This window comes from Mirounga angustirostris, unplaced genomic scaffold (assembly GCF_029215605.1).
Source record: "Mirounga angustirostris isolate CCGP_5_RB_7025 unplaced genomic scaffold, mMirAng1.0.hap1 SCAF_10, whole genome shotgun sequence".
In the NCBI taxonomy this organism is placed as follows: domain Eukaryota; kingdom Metazoa; phylum Chordata; class Mammalia; order Carnivora; family Phocidae; genus Mirounga; species Mirounga angustirostris.
This window is the reverse complement of record NW_026991718.1, coordinates 66,582,014-66,595,234: the sequence shown is the minus strand read 5'-3', so window position 1 is coordinate 66,595,234 and position 13,221 is coordinate 66,582,014. Positions and strand designations below refer to the sequence as shown.

Below are 13,221 nucleotides of genomic sequence, written 5' to 3'. Positions count from 1 at the left end.
GGGTTTTCCACATAAAGTATCATATCATCTGCAAAGAGTGAGAGTTTGACTTCTTCTTTGACGATTTGGATGCCTTTGATTTCTTTTTGTTGTCTGATTGCTGTGGCTAGGATTTCCAATACTATGTTGAATAGCAGTGGTGATAGTGGACATCCCTGCCGTGTTCCTGACCTTAGGGGTAAAGCTCTCAGTTTTTCCCCATTGAGAATGGTATTCGCTGTGGGTTTTTCATAGATGGCTTTTATGATATTGAGGTATGTACCCTCTATTCCTATACTCTGAAGAGTTTTTATCAAGAAAGGATGCTGTACTTTGTCAAAAGCTTTTTCTGCATCTATTGAGAGGATCATATGATTCTTGTTCTTTCTTTTGTTAATGTATTGTATCACATTGATTGATTTGTGGATGTTGAACCAACCTTGCAGCCCAGGGATAAATCCCACTTGGTCATGGTGAATAATCCTTTTAATGTACTGTTGGATCCTATTGGCTAGTATTTTGGTGAGAATTTTTGCATCCATGTTCATCAGGGATATTGGTCTGTAATTCTCCTTTTTGATGGGGTCTTTGTCTGGTTTTGGGATCAAGGTAATGCTGGCCTCATAAAATGAGTTTGGAAGTTTTCCTTCCATTTCTATTTTTTGGAACAGTTTCAGAAGAATAGGTATTAATTCTTCTTGAAATGTTTGGTAGAATTCCCCTGGGAAGCCATCTGGCCCTGGGCTTTTGTTTTTTGGGAGATTTTTGATGACTGCTTCAATTTCCCTAGTGGTTATAGGTCTGTTCAGGTTTTCTATTTCTTCCTGGTTCAGTTTTGGTAGTTGATACATCTCTAGGAATGCATCCATTTCTTCCAGGTTATCTAATTTGCTGACATATAGTTGCTCATAATATGTTCTTATAATTGTTTGCATTTCTTTGGTGTTGGTTGTGATCTCTCCTCTAAAAGCTTAAATTTATGAGAAAACTATGTAATATAAAACAGAGCTAAGTGATTTTAAAGAAAATGGAAATAAGGGCTACAATGGGCACATGGCCACCCCCTTAAAGACATTTCCACTTTCCCTCCCAGTTAAGTGTAGCCAGGTGACTAATTACTGGAAAATGGAATATAAATGGAAGCTCTGTGTGCAACTTCTAATATACACCTTTAAATGAAGTAGGCATGCTCTTCCTTGCTGCCTTTCTCCTATTACTGGCTACAAAGTGAGCACAATTCTTATAGCTCAAGCAGCTATCTTAGACCATGAGACAGCAAGTTAAAACTGTTAGAGCAACAAGATAAAAAGATCTGAATCTAGATAACCAGGCAACTACCATTCCAACACTGGGTTGCCTACCTCTCGACTATTACATGTTAGATAAAATATACTTCTACCTTATTTAAGTCATGTTACTTTGATTTATCTATTACCCATAGCAGAACTTAATCCAAAGTGATTCAGAATGTATGTACCTGGAAGTGGGTGCTGCAAATGATAAAACTTAAAAAAACAAAACAAAACAAAAACAAACAAAAAAACCCTTGGTAGTGACTTAGTGCCTGTGATAGGCATCTAGTGACAAAGATCTACTTATTGCAGAGTAAATCTAGTGAACCTTGTTACATGATGGCACAGCTTTTGGGCAAAATTCTTGATCCAGCTAAAGTTGGTTTACCTTGCAAAGCAAACCACATGACCAACAAGGCTGTAGCTCTAGAGAAGATGGTGGGAAAGATTCAGAATGCTGGTTGGTGATTGTTGGCTTCTTCCCACTTTCAGCAAGAATCTCTAAGAAATAGTTAAACTCTGGCCAGAACTGCCCAGTCTGCAAGCAGAGGTAGAAGGGAATTCAACTATACTAAGGGAGGTACCTACTGCCTAATGCCTAAAATCCAGGTTTATTTAGAATCTGATGACTCAGAACATTTCTAGGTTGAACAAGTTTACAGCATCACTATTTCATTCTGAAGCAGCAGGGTGAGGCTGGGGGTGGCGCGGGGGCTGACATGTAAAAACTCTAGCAGGAGATTACGTTATGCCTTACCATACAAAGACTGAACATACTCGCAAAGATGGTGTTTAAGGGTGTTTCCTTCACCCCCAAATGCATTATGTAGATAGTCACAAGACAGTCACCAATAACATGAGAGAGGAGTATGGGAAGATCAAAGAAATGAATAAATAAAAGATTACAGGCTTAAAAACTATGTTTTTTTACAATCTTAAAACCTATGTTTTGTTTTGTTTTTTCATTTTAACAGTTTTTATTTCAAGTCGCATCTAAGATTACTTTACTCCTGCATCTTCTCAATTGTTTCTTCCTTATATTTGTCCTTTTCCTTTCCTACTTGGTGAGATTTGGCTTTATGTTCAGGGATCTTTTTGCAGTCTTTGTCCAGTTTTAGTCTGGTGATAACCACCTTGCTAGGGTGAATGCCCACATGGACGGTTGTGCCGTTTGCCTTCTCTCGCTGCACTCCTTCAGTGTAGATGACATACTTTTTCCTGTAAACCTGGACTACTTTGCCAATCTGCTGACCTTTGTAGTGTCCTCGCACAACCTGCACTTCATCATCCTTTTGGATGGGCATGGATCAAACGTTGTACTTCTGTCTCAGCTCTTTGGAAAGAGGGGAAGACATGATCTTCCTGCAAACGTGGGAAGGTACATTGAAATGCCGTTTTCGGTTCTTGCTCCAGTCAGAAGTCACAAAGTGATTGAACTTCATTTTGGCCGCTGACCTAAAACCTATGTTTTTTCAAGAATTTTGATTGCAGTTACTTATACATGGAACTGACCAGAAGTGAAGTGAAAGCCCGTTTTTGTTTTGTTTTTAGTGGATTGTATTGCCAAACCCTTCCTGCTGCACCTAAAAAAGCCTTGTGTTATCTTCTGCTGCAAAACGAACCACTCCCAACTTAGTGGTATGAAAGTGGGACAATCCTCTATCATCACCATCCTTCACAGTTCTGGGAGGTGACTGTGCTTAATTAGGTGGTTCACACTTACACAGTTGCAATCAATGACTGGTATTGGAGTCATTTTAACAACTCCTCATTCACATGTCTGGTGATTGATACCAGCAACTGGCTATGACCTCAGCTATGTCTATGACCCAGAACACTATGCATGACTTCTCCATGTGCCGTGAACTTCCTCATAACACAGTTTCCAATGAGCCAGCACCCTACAGAGTCAGGTAGAAACTGTATCACCTTTTAGGACCTAGGCTTGGAAGTCACATGGTGCCATTCTGCCATACTCTAATGGTTGAGGAAATCAAAAAGGTCCAAGTTTCAAGTAGAGGGGACATAGACTCTGCCACTTGATGGGGAAATAGCCAGGTCACATTGTAAGAACTGGTGATACAGGAGATATTGTTACAGCCATCTTTGGAAAATACAAATCTGTAACTGGCCTTCAAAATACAATTCCTGGGCCCCCTAAAACAGCAGAAATATTAAGTGACGCTCAAAAGTTGCAAAGCCTTCAAGAAGGGTTTGCTATCCATTGCCCCTACAGGTATCCTAGGAAGAAAACGGAAATGAAAAAACTTTCTGGAAGCAAAGCCAGAACCAGAGAGGATAATGGCTACGGGAGTTCCTCCCAAAGACCTAGGTATCCAGGTGGCTAATCAAGGAACTTATCCTATACTGTTCCTACTATAGGGAATTTAGAATTTCTAAGGTCCAGTGACTGATAAATGTTTCACATTCTCCCCATTTCTGAGTCAGATTTTTACTGAAAATAGACTGTTCCTTCTCTACTATTTTATGTTGGGTAGGTTTCTGGCCGACAACTTGTCTTTTAGTTTATTGATCAGCAGAATAGAGGAGTCATATCTAGATCTGATGGAGAGGTTTGCCTCTCTCTCAAAGATCCTGGACTTTGAAATGGAATTAATAATTTAATGGGATTCAGGGCTGCCTTTCTAAGAAGGAATAGAATTTGACCAAATTTGTCCTCAATATTCATGTTCCTCTTTTTCAAAGGAATGGCATATTCCACTTTTAGCTAAGCCCATGGCCCCACAGAAAATTGACTATATAAGCCAGCATCCATTTTCTGAGTGTTGGTATGTAATCAAGTTCCAGAACATGGAAACATCCTGTGTAATTTCCAGGAAGTGTCCTTAAAGGGAGAAGCATTCTCTTCATGATTCTCTTCTCCTTCTTGTTCACTGGAAACCAATGTGATGTCTGGAATTCAAGTGGTCCTCTTAGGCCATGAGGCAATGTACACTAAGCTGGTAGAACAGCAAGAAAGAAGACCACTCCTCCTTGATCACTCTTAAGCTTTCATACTAATCCTGAAATGCCTACCTCCAGATTCCTCTATGTAAGAGAAAAACAAACCTCTATTTGTTTCAAGCTGTTATTTTCAGACACCTCTGATCCTCATAGCAAATCAAATTCTAATTAATGTAGCATATAGTTGAATGGGGGATAATACAACAGTATGAGGTAGGTTAAAATAAACATTAGTTATATAACAACATCTTATTCACACAAAATGGAGTTACACAAATGTGATTCAGGGAAGTCCTCTGCCTCCCCATAATGGCCAAAAATATAACTCAAAATACAAATCTGATTCCATAACTCCCCAGCTTAAAACTACCCTGCAGTTTCCCATTGGATAAATCTCCTTAACCTGGTATATAATTTCCCTGTGTGATCTGGTCCCTTGTACCTCTCCAAGCGCATTTACTCCCAAGGTTCCACTAGTCTCTCAGGTCCAGCTACACTAGAGTCTTTTAATTCCTGTTGTTCCTAACTATAGCCGGAGGCAGCAGATTGTGTGCTTGCTCCCCTGAATACATTCTCCAAAATAGGTACCTTCTCAACTATTTTTAGGTAATATGTCAATTATTAAGATTTTAATAAAAGAAAGAAGAATAAAAGCAAGATGATATGTGTTAAAAAACAAAAAGTGGATCTCACATGTCACCTCCCCACTCCTGTCCTGGCCCACCCCTAGGCTCATTCACCTAACTTTAGAGCCCAGCTCTGCCCTTGATTTTAGTCATCATATTCCCTCCCACAACATGCCCCTCCATCATCTCTTCATCCAGATGACCTTTATTTCTTCCATCAATTATCAAATCTCCCTATTATACTTGCTCATTATGTCATGTAACTTTGTGGGATTTGATGTCAGTTTTCTCATGAAGCCATGTGATTTTATTTCTGTAAGCATGTAATAAATGTCCATTTTCTCATACTAGACTGCATATTCCATGAGTCAGAGAATATATTGATTTTAGCTCATCAATGTACCCTCAGAGCACGGCACTGTGCCTAGCATATTGTAGGCTCTCAATAAATATCTGTTGAATGAATAACTGAGATGCTCAGGGCTGAGCCAAAAAGAATTAAAAAATTAATAGGTTCAGAATGAAATGAAAAACTGACAGAAAAGTACTCAGTCACAGCAGCATAAACATGGATGACAAACTCAGGGAAAAGAAAGGAAGGAAATAAATCAGTGTACTGCAAAGCACTGTTCTAGACAATGAGAGAAACACAGTATAAAACAGGCCTTATGAAATTTACAAACTAAGCATAATAAAGTTTATGCAGAGGAAAAAATAGTTAATCATGAAAGGCAGAAAAAAAAATGTGCTAAGTGGAACCAACAAACAACATGCCATAGTATTACTATGTCGAGAAATACTAACACAGATTAGAAAAAGTCAAGGTTAAAACTTTTTGTGTCCCTTGTTATATACCAGAGACTCATAAAGCACCTGACACACATTATCTTAGGTAAGCTGCACAGTAACCCATGAGCAAGGTATGAATATCCATATTTTAAAGAGACCCAAAGCGTAAGTAACAAAGCTTATATGTAGAATGCCAGAATCTGAACCCTAGTCTTTCTGAATTCAAAACCAATGTACTAATACCTAGCTTATAAAGATGACAGTTCAGGGGCACCTGGGTGGCTCAGTAATTAAGCAGCCAACTCTCGATTTCAGCTCAGGTCATGATCTCAGGGTTATGAGATTGAGCCCCATGTCAGGCTCCACAGTGGGCATGGTACCTGCTTAAAATTCTCTCTTTCCTCTCTCTCTTCCCCTCAACCCCTCCCCCCTTAAAAAAATGGTAATTCATCTGGCTCTGAGGAATAGGTGGGAATTATAGAAGCAGAGGAAAACTATGGAAAACAACCAAATAAGGAGTACAGTGTGAACAAAACAGAGAAGAAAATCAAGTATGATGAATGGATAGCTTAGTCTAGCCATAGCTAGATAGTCCCTATAGTAGAATACAAAATGAAGTTGGGGATAAAGTTTGGGTCAAACTGGGGAGAGCCTTTGATAGCTGACCAAGGTATTTTTTGGCTTTTATCTTGTGGGCCATTGGAAATTACTAAAGAATCCTGAGGGCAAAGCAAAATGAAAATGGTGGTCTGGTTTGACTGGAGTGGAGAAAGAGAATAGAGACTCACATAGGAAAACTCAGCATACTTGAGATTTAAAAATGTCAAAACTAAAAAGAATTGTGAGGATCACTTAGTACCACACCTCATTTTATGTATGCAGAAACTGTAACCCAGACAACTTAAATGACTTCCCAAAGATTCATAGAATTGCTAGGACTGTAACTTGGTTTTCTATTATTTCCACTAGGACACAGGTACAGAAACAGATGAAAAATGGAAGACAGAGAGAGAAACCAGAATCAACATTAACTCTCAGGTTTCGAGTCAGAACAACTTTGAAAATGAGGGCATCACTCTCAAGTAAAAGATATTTGAGAAATGATCCTTGTGGCAGATCCTGTCGGCCTCCAGTTTTCTGCACCTCCTGGGATTCATGCTTTCCATTGAGTGTGGGCTGACCTAACACACAGACTTCGAATCAATACAGCAAAGGTGATGGAGGAGCACTTCCAAGATCAGATTATAAGAGATGTGATTACAAGAGACTGTAAAAATTCTAATTTCCTAGCTGAAGCTCTCCCTTGCTGGCTCTGATGGAGTAAGTTGCCATGCTGCACACTACCCCACTGAAATGTCCACATGGCAAGAAATTGAAATTGGCCTCTGGTTAATAGCCAGGCAAAGGAGTAAGGTCCTTGGCTCAACAGCCTCAAGAAGCTGAATCCTGCCAGTAACCATATAATCTCAGACGCAAATCCTTCCCACACTGAACCTTCAGATAAGACCCCAGCCCTGACCAGTTATTTCACTGCAGTCTGTGAGAGACTCTAAAACCAGAAACCCAGCTACACAGTGCCCAAATTCCTGGCACACAGAAATGATGAGATAATAAATGTGGGTTGTTTTAAGCCACTAAGTTTGTGATAATTTGCTATGCAGCAATAGATAACTAATACAGTACTACTGAGAGAAAGATGAAATTTGATTTGAGGCAATGAGGAATCAACTGTTGTTCTGTAGAGCTCCAGTGAATGAATCATTGTTTTTGAGGGCTATAAATTAGTCAACAGTGAAAAACTGATACAATGAGTATAAAAACGTCAACCAAGATATTTAGCAGTGAAAAAAGAAAAGGAAATTACACATACTGAAAATGGAGAGAAAGAGCTTTACAAGAAGTTCAGAGATAAAAAATAGGATACTATTTGGAAACAGTTTCCTCTAGAGAAGCAAAAATGTGTACAATCACAAAGTAGACATTGGCAGTAAGGTGGAAAGAAAAGAGAGTAAGTGATTAAAACCATTGTGCTAAGCACAGCTTGGAAACCTCGGGGAAAATTCAGCAACTCTTGGATTTTTCACTCTCAGTGCCTTTCACTTCCAGCACTATCTAATCAATTAACGGATAACACCAACATTCAGGGTATCCCTGGAGAATAATAAACCATGAGAGTATTATTATTTTTAAATACTTACATCACCAATTTGGGAGAATATAACTAGAAACTCACAGAACCCTTTTGAAGGCACTTCTCCATTTTACCTTCAATTTCTCTAATTTTGCTTTTAAAAAAGTTGAATTTTAATTCAAATATTCCTTTCTTAAGGGCAAATTTTAATACTCTAGTAGTTACACATGGAATTTTATTTTCCCTTATAAGATAGAATTCCAGTGAACTACTCTACTCTTTCTCCACCTGGTGATTTGGATTTCCACACAGAGGAAAATGACAAAATATAATTGACAACCTAAGACATAGTATTTTAAAAAGCCATCTTCCTTTTAATTCAGGATTTATAAGGTTTCTAAAGAGTCCACTTTCTAAAAAGAGGAGAGGAATTCTACACAGGCAGGATAAAATATTTAAACTGTAAGCTACCACCTATCCCAAAACAACTAAAGGATCTTATTAATGTCACAAAAACTATCTTAGGAAGGGGGGACTATTTCCCCATCTTAACCCACTAACAAAGCAGAGAAGAGGCACATCGCATAGAGAAATCATTTCTCAAGTGATTTGCAGGCATTTAGAAGGCAACTTGTTAAAGAAGGTCAACATGATTTCATTCCAGCAAAGCCCTTTATTTATGCGAGAATTGTGAATGTGACAAGAGCAAGGACCTCATCTATCCTATTCATCCACTATCTCACACAATACCCAGCATAGGCGTTCAGGAAATATTTCTGAGTAAATAAATGCCAAACAAGGATAGAAAGAGAGAAAGATAAAGACTATAGCTGATGTAAATTCTTAAGAAAATACAGCCAGATACTTGGAGAATTATCTACATTTAGATTAAGAACCTTAATGAATAAGGAAGCAACATTGCCAAGACAGACAATGAATGCTATAGAAGGTCATGGAAACCAAGGACTGATCAGCCCACATACAAAACCAGGACAATGCAAACTGATGGGCTGTGTAAGACAAGAACTGAGACAATTCCCACCTGGTGGGGCTTCATCTGTTCATATGGCGTGCATAAAGATGATGCTTTACAAAAATGTCTACCATTATACATGTTGGTACCCCAAAATACCATCTTCAGATGGACCAAGACTATAAAGAGTAAAATTTTAATAGATCAATAGATTAATGGGTAGCTCTGAAATAATCTTCCTTACAGTTTACTTAAAATGTTCTATTGTTAATTAGGATAGAGTATGAAACCACCTGCTAAACTAGGTAATAAATTTACAACCCTTTAAAAAGCATTCCTGCATTCTTTGCTAAGTCAAACAGTGATAGCATTTCAGCCAACCAAGGCTACTATAAAATGGGTCTATTTCCTTGTAACCATACATAAATGTCATGTACTTTGCAAACGTGTCAGTTCAGATTGTTTATATGGTAAGAACATTATTTCTTATTTATAGTCTCCTCTCTTGCTAGAATATCTCTGTGTCCTAATTTATTTCTTCTTTTAAAAGGAGTATTTTATCCTGATAATTTCAAGGGTTTTTATATACTAATCCCATTCCTGATTAGTACACACTACATGATGATTTGATTTTTTCCTTCCTTTGTTCATTGACCCTAGGTTTACTGTTTTGTATATATCTGCACCAGGTTATAATTTTCAATAATTACCTGAAAACAAGGAAGAGAGTATGTCCTCACGTCGTCATTTTGCCTGTTCTTCCCTATCTGGTCTGCAGCATCTTTCCTTGCTTTGCAACTATTTAGGAACTTACCCTTCTAGTTACCCATTCAGAAAGAGTGAGCAGTGATAAACTTTAGTTTGCTGCTCATCTATTGGTAACATCTTGTCAACTAAAGAGACTGTCCTCTTATCACTTCATTCAGATATACATCTGTAGCAGGTTGAATTATGTCTTCCAAAGATATGTTTGAGTCCTAACCGCAGCAAATGTGACAATATTTGGAAAGAGGGTCTTTGCATGTGTAATCAAGTTAAGATGAAGTTTTATTGGATTTCAGTGGAGCCTACATCTAATGACTGATGTCCTTGTAAAGAGGTATTTGGAATCACACAAACACAGGGAAAGAAGCAATGTGACAACAGGGGCAGAAAGTGGAACTACAAGTCAAAGAATGGCAAGGATTGCCTGGAGCTACCAAATGCTAGGAAGAAGCAAGGGAAGAGCCTTCAGAGGGAGCATGTCCCTGTCAACACTTTGATTTCAGACAATTGGCCTCCAGAATCATGGAGGAATAAAGTTCCATTATTTTGAGCCACCAATTTGCAGTGATTTATTAGAGCAGCCCTAGGAAACTAATACATCATAATATATTATTCCACATTCCTATGTATGGTCAACTGTTCAAGTGCTCATCTTGCCCCAGTTTTGTTCAACCCTGTAACTGTTTGATGCCCAAGTTATTTCTTTGTAAGTAAATACAACGTGCTCAGAATGTGCCCAGAAAGCTGATTTAAATCACTTGCCCTGTTACCTTCTGACCTCAGATTCTAACTATAGGTTTACAGAGCTGGATAAGTTAGTGATCATGAAGAGACATCACAGGGCTCATTATAAGCTTATGTTATTTATGACATTTTTTATGAACTGCCTTTGTATAGTTTGTGTTCAGATTTAGTCCTTTATATGTGTTGCTTAGTAACTTTATATTTAAAATAAGCTGATTTTATTTGGAGTGTCTATACCTCAATTCTTGGGGATATAAAAGAATAAAATATTACTTATTTATAAAACACATAAACAAATGTGGTATTCTGTAAAAAGTCTGCTCCACTGGTTTTGCACATTCTAAGAATCAGCATTTTGACCTTAATAATTAAGCAGTGCCTACCCAGCTGTGGTATCTACAACCAAGGGCTTCATAAAGGAGATAAAGTTGCAAATTCCCTCTCATTGCAAATAATTAATAAACCACCCTGTGGGGGGGGGGGGGCAGTGAATTTGGAAGATAGCAGAGTAGATACTGTCATATAGACACTATTTTGTGTCAAAGATTTTTACAGCCTTCTCTAAATCAAATATTTTACTGTGTAGGTTTATATATGAACCATTCAATGTAAACACTTGGTCCTGAAACTAATCTCCAAATCTTTCTCACTGAATGTAACTAAAATCTGACCAGTATAATCAAAAGAATAGCCTCTATTCTCTTTGGTATGATCTGGACTCCTCTTATATTTATTACATACTGCTCAAGTTCTCTTTCACCTAAAATTGTGTTCCCTTTCTGCTTCCATTCTTGATTTCTGAGTACTCTATCCTTGCTTAGACAGTGCTTAGTGTATTTACATGCCAAATTTTTGGACTTCTAGGGAAGATGGCTGAGGAGGGGGACCCTGGGCTCACCTTGTCCCACAGATACAACTAGATAGCACCCACATCAGTATATATAACCCATTAAACAACCCAAAGACTGGCAGAAAAGACTCTCCACAGCTAAATGTAGAGAAGAAGCCACATGGAAGAGGGTAGGAAGGGCAGAGACATTGTCAGGAGCCAAATGACCAAGGGGACTGTAAGCAGGAAGGACAAAAGCTGGGAGCATGAAGAGGGGAGAGGAGCCAAACCCCAGACCAGGCACCCCAGACAATGGGAATTGGCACTGGGAAGATGAATCACTGTAACACTTGGCTTTCAAAACCAGAGGGGCCTAGCTTCATAAGTTCTTATAATCAATGGGGCTTAGCACCTACAACTTTAAATATCAGCAGGCTCTGCCCTGGGAGAGCCAGAGGAAAAGAGGAAATGGAGTCCCAACCTTTAAAGGATAACACAACAAACATCCTCTCAGATATAGCACAGAAGCAGCAGTTTGAAAACACCTAAGGTACACAGGAAGGATATTTACTAATCTCAGAGCATGTGCTGGAGGGCAGAGATCTTTGGGAGATTTCTCTAAGAAAAGAGCTCATGGGAGCCACTTCCCACCCCAGCCCCCCAGCCTAGATGACAGGGACATTTGTGGGAACTAGCACAGTGCTAACTCTCTCTACCTAGGTTGCTAACAGTGGACCAGCCTTGCCGGTACACACCCTGCCCCTACAGCCTCCTGCAGACCAACCCCCTCCAACATGCCCTTGATAAGAGTCCATCCAAAGTGGTGCCACAAGCCTGGCAGTGGGTAAGCAGCCCTCGTAGGGGTCAGCACCACTCCAAAGTGACTCTTGCCCAGGGAAAAGGGGAAAATAACCACACACACCAGTCCAACTTCAGCCACAGGAGCGGCCTGGGGGGCAGACATTCCGTCTGATTCTAGGCCATGCCCACCAATGAAAGCTTCTCAGGGGAACATACAGGTAAAGTACCCTGCAGTCCAGTGCTACCACAGCTCTGGCAAACACCTGGTATGATTCAACTCAAGCCCAGGTCAGCCCCAGCCTGGCCCACTAACAGCACAGGGATCAAAACCTGTCCATAACAGGTAAAGAGAGCTACTGCAGACAAATGGAATGAAACTATGGCTCAACCACAACAGCAGGGCACACACAACACATATAGGAGACATCCCTGAAGCACCAGGTTCTGGTGAACAGGAGACATTGTACTACAGGGCACTACAGGACCTCTTCTTCATAAGGCCACTACTTTCAAGAGCAGGAGACATAGCTGACTTTCCTAACATATAGAAACAGACACAGAGAGTTAGACAAAATGAGGAAACAGAGGAATATGTCCCGAATCAAACAACAGGATAAAATTACAGCAAGACAGCTAAATGAAATGGAGATAGTAATATGCCTGATAGGCAATTTAAATTAATGGTTGTAATGATGCTCACTGGACTTAAGAATGGAGGACCACAGTGAGACCCTCAACAAAGAGACAGAAAACCTTAAAAGAAAAAAAAAAAGGAACCAATTATAGATGAAGAAATCAATAACTGAAATTAAAAATACACTATAAGGAATAAATAGTAGACTACAGGAAGCAGAAGAACAGATCAGTGACCTGGAGGACAGAGTAATGGATAGCAATTAAGCTGAACAGGAGAAAAATATATATGTATTAAAAAATTAAAATTGACTAAGGGAAATCAGCGATACCATCAATCCTAATAACATTCACATTATAAAGATCCCAGAAGGTGAAGGCAGAGAGAGGGGGCAAAATTTTATTTTAAGAGGAGCTGAAAAATTCTCAAATCTGGGGAAGGAAACAGACATCCAGATCCAGGAGGCACAGGGACCTCCCAACAAAATCAACTCAAGGAGGTTCACACCAAGACACAAAATAATTAAAATGACAAAACATAGTGATGAAAAGACAGTTTTAAAAACAAAAAAAAGAAAACAGTTACATACAAAGGAAACCTCATAAGGTTATCAGCTGATTTTTTAGCAGAAATTTTACAGGCCAGAAAGGACTATCATGACATATTCAAAATGCTAAAAGAGAAAACCTGCAAC

The 13,221-nt window shown here is 39.1% G+C and overlaps 1 pseudogene; it reads right to left on the bottom strand.

The window, feature by feature from the left end:
• Positions 1–2,232: 2,232 nt before the first annotated feature.
• On the bottom strand, positions 2,233–2,728 carry LOC123850510 (large ribosomal subunit protein uL24-like; annotated as a pseudogene).
• Between the last annotated feature and the right edge of the window lie 10,493 nt (positions 2,729–13,221).